The sequence below is a fragment of the Chroicocephalus ridibundus genome, chromosome 2 (genome assembly GCF_963924245.1).
Source record: "Chroicocephalus ridibundus chromosome 2, bChrRid1.1, whole genome shotgun sequence".
Taxonomy (NCBI): Eukaryota; Metazoa; Chordata; class Aves; order Charadriiformes; family Laridae; genus Chroicocephalus; species Chroicocephalus ridibundus.
Window position 1 is genome coordinate 84844718 of NC_086285.1, and position 12938 is coordinate 84857655.

Below are 12938 nucleotides of genomic sequence, written 5' to 3' on the forward strand. Positions count from 1 at the left end.
ATCTATTTTTCTTAGGCAGCCTTGGAGGTGTCAACATTAATATCTTATTCACCAGTTAACAGTCACGTCATCCTCATTGTTTCTAATCAGTTCTTCCTCTAAATTCGCAAATTGATTCAACTGCTCGGTATCTACACCAGTAATGAGGCACTCAGTAGGTAACGAAGCACTCAGTAATGAAAGCTCACAAATCATTTAATTTGTTTCCTGTTTTGGTTTTCACTTTTTTTTTTTTTTTTTAAGTGAGATGACAATTTATGGCAACAAAAATTACTCCTAAGACTCTTTCCTTAGCATAATCTCCCATCTTGGGAAATTACCAAGTATTTCTTGCATTCTTATTTCTTAAGTATTATATAATTATGTTTCGGTAGAAACAATATCCTCCATTTTTAGGAAGTATGTTAGCATTGGGGAGAGGAGGCATTGTATCTGAGTAAACTGTTAAAGATAAAACATTTTTTACATTTATCTTCATGTTAAATGCAAGTCTTGTGTATTCAGCTTCCCTCCTTCGTGTTCCCTGCATAATTGTGCATGAATGCAATCTTTGAAAATATGACATTTCAACTCTTGCATTATTTTTTTCAGATTCTGCATTTATACACATTTGAAAGAGACATGAAATGTAAGACTGAGAAAGTCTTTGTGATAATTTAGAATAATCTTCTGTATGGAAGGAGCTTCTATATACCAAAGCATCACTTAATTTTTTATGTTTTACTGCTTATTTAAAAAAAAAAATAATCTCCAATTAGAAATATTTTATGACGCCTATAAGAATTTCACTATTTTTATACATCTTACAGTTAAAAAAGTATAGTTAGTTTGTAAGTTTAGCTAACTTTCTTGTGTTTCCTTAAGGGGGGAAGGTACCACTTGTTAATATTAATTGAAAGTATAACATTGTTAGTGACTTTGAATATGGTTTTGTTTCTAATGACGGAACAGAGCAGAAAGGGTTGACGGAGTTTACTGTGGTGTGTAGTTCTTGATACATTGCATGATGCTCTATAATACAATTTTATAAAGTTTGGAGAAAATCTAAAGCTTTATCAAAAGCTCAAAATAAGAAATAAAATGGAAGAAAATGGTGCCATAAGAGGAAGATATTAAATGTAGCATTAGAAAGGGTGAGAGAAAAACTGGAATGCCACTGTGATGATCTTTTCAGCATGATGACCGCTGTTTTTACTAATTATCACCAGCTATCTGGGACCTCTAGAGACTGCTCTAAGCCTGAAGTTATCTGAGACTTCAGAATTAAAAATTGTCATCTCAAAAGTCTGTATCGTTTAGGACATGCAAAGTTACTCTTCAGCATCTAAGGAGGTTGTTAATTTGTTCTATGCTACTTTTTTTATTCTTTGAATGTTATGAATTTAGTGTCACTGGATATCTTGTGCCCTTCCAGATGATCAGCTTCATCAAAACACAAGCCTCTGAAAACAAATGTGGAATTAAGGCACAGGGTGATATTACCTCTAATCTGTCCCTTCCAGAGGCAGAAACTGGTCTCTGGAATTACCTGCATGCATTCGTTATGTTAGACATATCTATATTGATTGCAGGAGGATTAGCCAGAAGAACTTAACAGAGGGGACTGCAAATAGGTGATTCAGGCAGTTTGGCTGATCCTTTGTGACATGAAGAATTCTAATGGCCTTTTGCCCCTTTCAGATTATCAAAGCATGCCCATTTTTCTTCTGATAAAATAGAAGAAAAGTATATGTTGTTAAGCCATACCTCATTTCATTTGCTGTGTATGGGAGGAAGGGAAAGGTGAAGTTCTTACTGCAAAGATGATGAAGTGGGATACTAGGTAAGTGAATGTACCATGCTTAACAGTGTTCTGGAAATAGGAGGGAATGAGCTGTCAAAGTGGTGCATGGAATTCTCTAGCCTCTCTGGCAAACTCTCCCTACCATATTTTATTTAGCCATTAATCCTAATGGGGGGGGCGAGGGCTGGAGCAGGCTGTATGTACATATACTGTTTAATCGTGTTCGTGCTCTTCCTTGGTTATGTCACCTAAGCTATGTATTTAGGTAGATACACCGACTCGTCTGGTCAAGCTGTGTTCTTGCTTGCCACTTCATCTCAACTTCAGCAACCTCCTTCCCTCACACAGAGTGCAGTGGACTGATACATACATAGCTTAAGTCTTTGTTTTCCTGAGTTTTCAGGGTTTTTTTAAAGGCATTTTTCAAACCCTGATTCAACTGACATTGGAGTTCGTTATCTCTGGAGAGTCAACTGTGTGGGAGAAAAGCAGTTCAAGTCTGCTCTTAACACTCTCCCTCCAAGGCGGCTAACATTTTGCATCCCTCCAGGTCCCATTAGTTTGGATCAACAGTCTCACACACTCTCTTTTCTGCTACTACAATCTGTTCCTGGTTCCTTGCATAATCTGCCCACTCTTCTTCTTGAAATTAACCTTCAGTATAAAACTATTTAAAAAAACACTCCATGTTTTCTGAATCAAATCATGATACGTCTTTTTCCCTTGTTGTCCTGAAACAAAATAAAACCAAGCACTTCAGTCATTTGCAGTATTAGTAGTATGCCTATAGTTCATTCTTAGAATACTGTGAAAGATTTTTAATGAGCGGGCAGGTTGAATAACAAAGGCATATCCATACAAGCAATTCAGATCATATGAAAACTGGACATTTTGAGGTAGCTTGTGTTTGCATTTTGGAAACTGATGAATGAGAGTTTTAGCACCAGTTAGTTTACCAAAACTAATAATTCTGGAAAGTATGATGAGACACATGGGTACATCCATATATGAGGGACACATATTTAGATTTTATAACATGATTTTAAATAGAAGTCATATTATGCGAACCCCTTGTTCAGAAGATTCATATTTATATCTCCAACCTACACAGCAAATTTCTAACTACTTGGAGTTGTCAGTGGAATCCAGATAATCAGAAGTTTGTCCCATGAGTGCTGGTCATCAGCTGTTTTAATTTTATTTCATTAGAAGTGGGTTTTCCTGGTGGAAAGTTAATGGAAGGATAATCTGTGAAGGTGTATAGAGTTCCAAAATGACCATCTACGATTCAGGATTTTCCTGAATTGGATCTTTAGAACTGGGGGGCTATAATAGGAAGGTATTGCTACCTGATATTTTTTTATATACCTTTCCCTAGCCATTCAATTTTGCCTACTTTTATAAACACTGGGCTGAATGGGCCTTTGTTCTGATACAGTACAATAGGTCTTACTAAGCATGTGGATTTTTAAGAGGAGGTGATCTTTAAACAGTAAGGACTTCTCAACCTTAATTCTAACAAAACAGGCATTTTGTCATAACATTGTTTGCATTCTGCTGAAATCCACAGGAAAGAAATTGCTTCACTGCTGTCCCCCACTTGGAATCCTAATAAATAAATGATACATTTGGCAGTGAGTGCTTTCTTAATCTCAGTGACTGGTGCTAAAATAAGAGGTGGCCTGCAATCAGGAAGATATTTTTAGTTAAAAGAACTGCTGCATGAAGTGCGGTATTCAGTGCTGTAGTGTCAGAAGCAAATCCTTATTGATTCTGACCTCTCTACATTATACATCTTGCTGATCAACTCTCTGATAGTGCTGCTCTGTCAGACACTGGAGCATGGTATTCAGAGTAAATAGACCTGCCAGAGCAGGTTTCTGCCACGATTGGATCAAAGGCCTGGGAGTCATTTTACAATTTCTTCAACGTAAAAGTCCTCTCCGTGTTTGTTTGACTTTGCAAAAGGAAATTAAACATATCCTGCTGTGCAGCAGTATTTCAGTTTTACTTGTTGCTTAATGGTTTCACTGATGCTTTCTTCATTGTCCTCTGGACACAACCATTTTAGTCCTTTAAACCATCTGTTAAATTAACATAATTTTTTAGAAAAACATTCTTTCTTAGCTCCTATTCAACTTATTTTACAAAGTGCACATTTGTAAGTTGTATACTAACTGTAGTGGCTGCTCTGAAAGCGCCACCAATTAAGGCTTGTGAATAACGAACAATTTGGTTCATATGATTCTGTAGATATGAATTTAAGATTACATTCTTAACACAGAGGTGGTGTCACTTTGTCTTTCAGCTTCAGAGAGATTTGGTATTCAAGCTTGTGGACCATTTTTCATTTAAAAGACATGTATGTGGAGGTTATTCATAATGCCATCCTTCTCAAAAAACAGTGTGGATTTATTCATTTGGTCTCTGAGACAACAGCCATGGCTTTCTTAAGCCAATCATTTCTTCTGATTAATTTCACCTAGGTATCTGCAGGCATTGTTGCTGGTCTATAGTCTTTTTTGTCTGACCTTGCTGAAAAATGTCTGTGTTCTCTGAAAATGGAAAGATACGTCCATGGTGTAAAAGTAAGTGAACAGATGAAAGTGAGAATAATTATAAAGTCAAAACAAAAAAGTGATACTGGGGTATTTTTTCTTGTCTTCTCCATACTGCTGTTGATAAAGTGAAAATGGGTCCTTTCCATGCCTGCCTATCAGTTGCTGTTCTTCTGTATACTGCTGAATGTTCAATTTTCTATGAGTTTTCCTTAAGGTTTTGAGGGAACCTCTGTTCCCTTGCTTAGCTTCTTCTGAAAGAGATTCAATGTCAATATCTGGAGAGCGTACACAGAATATTTCCATTGTTTACTTCATTGTGTGCAGCAGTCAAGTTGGTGGGGTGTTTTTCTTCAATTGCTTTGTGGAACTTTGTAGAGAGCGCCTAGAGGGTTTGGTGGGGAGGTTGTTTGTTTGTTTTGTAGCACACTTTGATTACCTGACAATAACATTTGAATGTACTGCTTTTCCATCTTGCTTGGATCAGTGAAGGAGCGTGATGGTTGTTTTTACCTTTTTCTTTTTTTTTGCTCTCAGTAGTTATTCTGTTATTCTCTAGTTAAATTCACTGTCGAAAAAGATACTTTTTTTGTTATGACATTATGATCTTATGTTTGGATGGTGTAGGGTCTCAAGAAGCAGATAATTCAGTGGAGTATGCTAGGGTGACCATCCAGCACTGCTGTAGTTTACAACCTCGAGTACTATTTCTCTTTCTGGGTCATAGCAGTCCTGAATTGAGAGTATCATTTTTATCGTCCCTGAGTAGTGTTTTCTGTGCTGTAACTCCCAGCTTAGACCAGTGTCATAAAGACACATTTTGAGCTCTCTGGGAGGCGGATATTTAGCAGCTCCAAAATGTTCAGCTTATTTCTGACCTTTGAAAACTGACCTTTGAAGAGAAAAGATGGGGGAGAAACTGCAACCCAGCTCTTGGAGTATAAGAAGGAAGATGAGCAATTTCCAGATAAATTGATTAATCCCTTCCTCCTCACAAATACAAAATTTGAAGACCACTTCAAAGCATAGCGATCATGATGATTCTGGATGCTGTAAAATCATTTGAGAATGGGGAGATGAAGGATGCAGCATAGCTCAGAATGTGACGGTAATTTGGCACAGCTGATAGATTCCTAAGGCATAGGGAGGGTTGTGAGCTTTCACTTTTATTCACATATCCAGCAGAATGCAATGAATAAGCAGTTCAAAATAATATGCTGTATAGGCCATACAAAAGACCTCATTGTTTACACCTGTGAATGTCTACGAGCACGAAATTCTGTTAAAAATCGGTAAGAAAATACTAGAGTTAATGTCTATTTCTGATGAGTCCCTCTTCTATTTGTGCTTGCTTACTTGTTTCTTTGGGCAAAATAGCGGATTTTATTAGTTGAAGCTTTTAACTGCTCTCCACTCACCCCACTCCAGTGAAGCCATGCATTTCCATACAGGAGGGCTTTGCCTCTTTATTACTTGCTCTGATGTGAGCAGCAGCCCATGGAGAGGACTAGAGTGAACCATATAACATCATTACTATTAATGGGCTCAGAAAGCACAGTCCATGAAAATACACTAGTTCAGCTTGAAAAGAAGAAAAAAAAAAAAAGTAGAAGTTTTACCACACCTCATTCAAATGATGAATGAAAATGCTGAACCATTTCTACAAGACAGATGAACACTCTGAGCTGAAGAAGGTTGTTCAGGCAGACTGCATCCGTGAAACCTATGGTTATGAAAGATGACTGCAGCATCTCTGTATCAGTATTAATGATGCTTAAAATGCATTCCTGAATATACACATCTGCTTACAGATATAGATAGATTTGAAGGCATGTCATGCTTTGTGGCTTTTTTCTTTAACTAATAGATTAGTGGAAGTGGCTGCCATAGTTCAGCTTCATAACTTCACTAATGTAAATTGAAAAAGTTTGGTTATAGTTTGACAAATGTTCCTGTCTACATCAAATCCTCTGAACCATAATAATTTTTATCTAGAGATGTGCCAAAGTACTTGAGAATAATATGGGCAGCTGGCGAACTGTTACCCACTAGTTAACAGAGAGAACTTTCACCTCTTCCTTTCTTTCCACTTCAGTGAATTTGGCTAGAAAAACTGTTAGCGCAATGGGGGAGACTTTACTTTCTGAAATATTTTATTTACCTTTTAACATACTGTTGTACTGTATTTACATGTGTGCTGACATACTTATATGGTATGTTACTGAACTGCTGAGATGGTAATATAATACCACAAAATATACAGTATTACTTTTTACTGATTAAACTGGTGATGACCTGATCTATGTGAGCTGTGATTTAGTATTCTCTTAGTAGATCAATTCTGGATGATTTTTTGAATGGTAGAGGTTATTGACCAGCAGAAATACTATGAAAAACTGGCAGCTTTGGAAGCAAACACAGAAATGCAATGAAAAATTTCCCATTCATGTCCTATTGGCATTCCCAAACCTTGACCCAAAAGAATTATTGCTGTTACCAATACACGGTAATTCAGTCTCAATTTAAAGTATTTTTCTAATTTCTAATATTGTGTCTTAGTGATTTGCTGCTCATTGCTATTTGTGGAAAACCACTAGCATCACCTGTTTCATTTTATAATAGTAATAGGGCATTAATCTGTGCAGAAAATACTTTAGCTTGTCAAAATAGTTTGAAGACTTGTGGATGGGTACCTACATTAAAGAATTACGAGCATGTGTAATTTTTTCATGCATGAAAGAATACTTTTACCTCTGCTTTTCTTTAAAAGCAGATAATTTTAAAAGGCTATTATTAATGCAATTAAGAAATGTACCATTTTGTAGAAATTACTCTAATGCAAGAATGTTCTGCTACACTGCACCCTCTCCAATGTGTGGGCTAAAGAACGCTTTGTATTTATTGGGAGTCTAATCAATGTCTTTCCAGTCTAATCAAAGTACTACAAACATTTATTGTTGTTCTGAATAAAGTGATAGTAACATACAATATTACAGCTCATTCCCAATAAAGATAGTGCTATAAATGCCATTTCTTGTTTCTACACACTGGGCGTTATGCTCACCCTCCCAGACTGTTCTTATGGCAAGTTGTGAGCATTCAAGTTTCTTTTCTGGAAGGAGGAGAATATTGGTGGTGGGGAGTTTTCTTTTTTCTCAGATTTGCTCCACTTGGGGTTGCTTTTATATGATTTCAATTCACTGCTAACACTTCTTTTCTTACCGATCCACAAATTTAATGATACAACGGTTGCTTAGTTTCATTATACCTTTACCACATGCAGTTTAATTTCTTTTAGATGTAAATCCATGCAATTTCAGAAAGCTAACCTGAAGCAAGTTAAGTTATGCTCACCGCACCACCAGGCAATATGCTGTTATGGCTAAAAGAAGCGCAGGTGAAGACATGGCCTGACAAGTCCTGAGACCTTGCGCTGTAATTGGTACAGAGCCTGTGGCATATTACTAGCAGCAGCAATATCCCATCACCTGCACTTGCAAAGCTACTGTTCTAAATACATAGGAATGTAATATAAAGTCATTCATTCTGCAGCTGTTTTATCCAAAAATAACTTCTGGTCTGCACTGTTGTAGTGGGCTGACTATAGCTGTGCAACAGCTACTTCATGAAGCTTCCCGTTCCTCACCTGCTCTTTCTTCCAGGTTGGAGTAAAATAATTTGGGAGATTGTGGCTATTTCTTCCTACCCTCCTGCTGTAAGAAGTTGTGGGTTTCAAACTGAAAATTTTAAGTAACAGCAAAAGTTCAAAGGTGTGGTTTTCTGGGGCTTTAGAAGGTGTTATTTGGGGATATAAAGGACAACGAGGTCTGTTTCTTCCTTGCTTTATCACAAGTAAAGGGCAAGATGTGTGTACTTCCTGATTGGGGAGGGGGGGCTTTAAGTAGCAAGATTTGCATAATAAACATTAAATTCACAATGGTCTTAACTCTGAGCCTGAAGCTCTCTGCCTGAGAGTGCTGGAGCTTCCTGTGTGGCAGGTTCTGAGGTACTATGTTTCTTAGGCACAGGTGTGCATGCAAGTGCACATGTGCACCTTCCATGCGGATGTTTCCCCACCACATATAATGTCCTGACCTGATAATACTATTACCAGTTTAATACACCTTTTTAATGCAGACAGATAAAATACACATTTACATGTTACTTAAAAGAAACATGCAAAATATTTTAAGAGTTCAAGGAACAAAAGTCCAATACACCTTTTAACTTTGTAATGGCGAAAATGCTGAGTAAAGAATATATCCCTTCAGATGGTATCAGAAATGGTGGCTCCTGCTGCTTTGCAACTATCTTGCCAAAGTTGAAAAAAACCCGATATATTGATCTGAAAACATACATGGAATAACTTTTATATAGGTATACCAGAAGAAGCATCTTAACTGAAAATTACTCTTTCAGCTGAAATGTGGTAATTGACAGTATACATACTTCTATGTATGAAATAGGAAATAGGTTGTCTTCAGTCACCTTCAGTTTTATTATTAACAGAGATTAGACTAGCATAGTTACATTGTGATTAAGATTTCCAGTTGAGTCACAATATATTTATATTGAGAAAAAAACAAGAAGGTATGTTCTAATTGCCAGTGATTTCATCAACTCTTTGGTCTTGAAATCATTTGCAGTAAATTCTGACAGACAAATCTTGTGGAAACAAAATTTGAAATGTCCTGTCAGCTTCAAGCAATTAGCGTTAAATTGAAGAATATTTATTAAATGAAGTTTATGCTTTCAAAGTAACATATAAATTAGGAAGGGAGTTGCATGAAGAAATATCTAGAGTAAATGATGCTGGTACTGTCCACCTCTTCAGCAAAGTATGTCAGGCTCAAACGAACAGATAAAATGATGCAACCTCACAACAGATTGAAAGTAATTCTTTGCGGAAAGCAAAAAGAAGCAGCACAGATTCTTCTAAGCATAAAATTACATGGTAACTGCATAGATGAAATTGCTGCATGTGATGAGATTCTTTACAAGGACACAGCTTCAAAGCATCATATAACACAAAATACTGCTTTGCTGAAAAATGCTACATGCAGGCTGTAGTGACTGTATATGTATCGAGAGCAGATGGACATGTTTTACAATGTCCAGGCATGAATACTGCCAACAAATGTTAGGTCTCTAAGCAGAATCTGATGTACCAGAAAGTACCCAGAAAGTAAAATATAGAGTGAGAGAAGCCCATGAAATTCCCTATTAAACTGGCACCAAATCTCTCACAGGGTTTATTGAGCAGAAAGTGTTACCCAGTAAGACAAAAGAAGTAGCTCCAAACTTTAAAAACTGATGCTGCTGGGGCCGATGTGATTTGTGGAGCAGTTTGAGTCTGTGCTGTCTGTGCATTGGTCCGTGGGGTTTGAGTAGCAGCATCACATGTCACATAATACTCCTGCACTGATATTTAACAAAAAAACACCCCTGCAACACATTCAGGAAAACTACTAACAAATCACGATCTTATGAAAGTAACATTCTTTTTCTAAAATAGCCCAAAGTTTTTCCATCCCCTGGTTCTGATGGTGTCACTTTGGCATAATCATTAAAGGGGAAAGTAAATTTTCCCCAGGTAAAACCAAAAGTGTAATTAGTAAAGGAATCTATCACATGATGCTCGAGATATGCGGGTAGGACTGCTATCCAAGTAATCATTTTATACATCTGAAGGCCAATCCACACCAAAATAACACACTTAAACCATCACATCCAAATACAAAGAACAAATAAACCATGCAATATATTCAGCCAGTTAAACACCACTGCATCAATTAACTTCAAACAAGGCTCTCTAAAGGCACGGTATAACATTTTGCGTAGGAATGACATGCTGTGAGCTGTCTGTTCTCCCTGAGCAAGCTGGAATGCAAACTATTTAGGCAATCTATCAGAGCTCTGGTCGAGCTCCATTCGTGCCCCACGTTGGGTACCAATAAATCTGTCATGGTTCAGGCCGGATTGACCAATGACAGACGACAGATGCTCTCCCCCACCTCTTGATCCAAGGAGAGGAGGAGAAGAGCTAAAGAGATTTACAAGTTTAGAAGGAACTAAACTACTTTAATGAAATATTAATAATAAAATAAAACAGAAATAATTAAATAGATACAGTACATACAAAACTGTATTAAGCTCCCAGGATGATGTCTCCAGCGGGCACTGGGGAAGCCCCAGACTGGATTCAGAGATGTGTAGAAACTGGATTCCAGAGACAGAGTCAGGAACCCACAGATTAGGATCAAAGGCAGGTGAACAGACAGGGTCCTCCTCAGACATTGGCCATTGAAGAAAAAGGGCTGACCCTTTGATCCCTCAACTTTTGTACTGAGCGTGGGGCAGATGGGGTGGAATACGCTGTCGGTCAGTTTTGGGTCATCTGTCCTGTCCGCTTCTCCCCGCAGGTGGGACCCCTCTATGCTTTTCTGCTTCCGACCCTCCAGCGGGGCAAATGACAAAATCAGCTGACCTTGGTTGTTATGGCAATAAGTATAAGCAAGAGCCTCTGTGCATACCATTCCTTGGCATTAACTATAAACGTAGGTCTTATCACTCTGAGAACAAACAGTTTTCTGCGCAATATGCTGTTAATTTCAGAGAGTTAGAAGAGGCTGCAGGGAAACCCCCGCCCCAGCGGGGTCTCTGCCGAGGCCGCGGGGGCATCTCGGCGGGGGCGCCCGGAGCCCCTCCTCCCCTCCTCCCGCTCTCCCCTCGGGGCTCGCAGGGCTGTTTCTCACCCGGTTTCCCTCAGCCCTGGCTGCCGGGCAGCGTTTTGCCCTTTCTGAGCCAGGCTTTCCCCGCGGCGCCCGCCCGTGGCTGAGGGGCTCAGCTGTGCCCTGCGCTGGGGCCGTTGGAGCCGGCTGGAACCGGCTGTGTCCGGCACGGGGCAGCCCCGACCCGGCAACACAGGGGCCCACTACATCCCCACCACTGAAACCATTTCAGGTAAAACCAGTAGAGCCATGAAATCAAGACTGAATTCACCAGCTATTCTGTTCTTTTCCTCAGCTTTGTGGTGTGTTACCTCTCTGTTGTGTGGCACGCACAGATAGGAATTGGAAAGCAGAATGAAGTGTGTTTTAGAGAATTTTAAATTTTTGTCTGTTAAGGAGTTGACAACTGAAGAAATAGAATTGTACAGTTTGATGTTATTGTTGTTTACACTGATGAAATATTTAAATTGCCTAAAGGCAAAATAAAAAAAGAACTTGAAGCAGGAAGCAAAGGCAAAGAATATTAGCTCATGGACATGGAAACCTCGAGTTTAAGTTTGCTTCACAAAGACTCAACTTACTGCTCTCAGAGGGTGTAATGGGACAGTACTACCCCCTATCATGGCACCCGAGAGTGAGAGAGAGCGCTGGCAACTCCAAGATTAAAGTATGCTTGGTTGCTTTTGCTAGTGAATGGTCCAAAGAAAATTTTGTGAAGTATGCAAAAAAAGGTTGGTAATTTTGCACATTGAGAAGGCTGAGACCGAAGGTTGAACCAAGGGATAAGAATGTCTGATTTCTCAGGAATGTTATTTGGATAGGAGAATGTAACAAATAAAAAGTGCCAAATGGAGCCACAGGAATAAATACCTGTGAGGTGAATTCTGCTCTCTTAAACAAAGTCATCTTGGAAACACTTTTGTCACAAGTGAGACTGATCAGGTTAACTAGATCCACAGTCTTATCTCTACATATCATACTTTTGCAAGCATGTGATGATAGCTGTTAAAAACTCTTAACATGGGCTATCATATTTGGCTGAAAATGGATTTGTCTCCATTTATTTTAAAAAGTACACTTGCTGCTTTTTGTAATACTTGCTATTTTGGTAGTTAGGTGATTTTTAAATGAAGACAAAAATATGTAGCAATCGGCTTTCTTTACAGAGAACAAATGCGCTGCATGTTGCAACACATATAATATGATGAAAATACACAGTACATGAATTAAAAGCTTACTTAAATTTCACAGGTGAATTTTACACTGTGCCATCTCACTCATGTTATAATTCTGTGCAGAAGAATTCTTCTGCGTAGAAGAAACAGGCTATATGACAAACCATGCTACTTTTAACAAATGGCGTATCATTGTTATCACTGGATAACTTGTGAATGCTATAGGCTACAATGCTCACATTTACAGAATATAAGGTTTCCATAATCTTATTGCCATTATTAATATTGCATTCCATATTGATTGTCGTGCATGTAGCATTCTTAGGCAACGCATAGTGAGAAACATTTGCCAAATTTTGTGAATGAATCCTTAATAGAATAACAGGTTATCTTAAAACATTAGATAAAAAGCATAGAGGAATAGAGAAAATTGCATATTTCTCAATAATTTATTTGCATATAACTGATTTCTTAATTTACATCACTCACCCTTGACTCACTGACATTTCTTGAGTCTCTCTGGTAAACTGGAACATTCTAAGGATGCCATGTTTCAGCCCAAAATTTGAAAATAGTTATTTTTGCATCTTTCACTTCCAAGTAGAAAAATACGAGGTTAACCGTAATATTATTATAAATCATCAGCGCATGGCTGTCTATGTCCTGATAAGTAGAAAGGACAAGAAGTGGT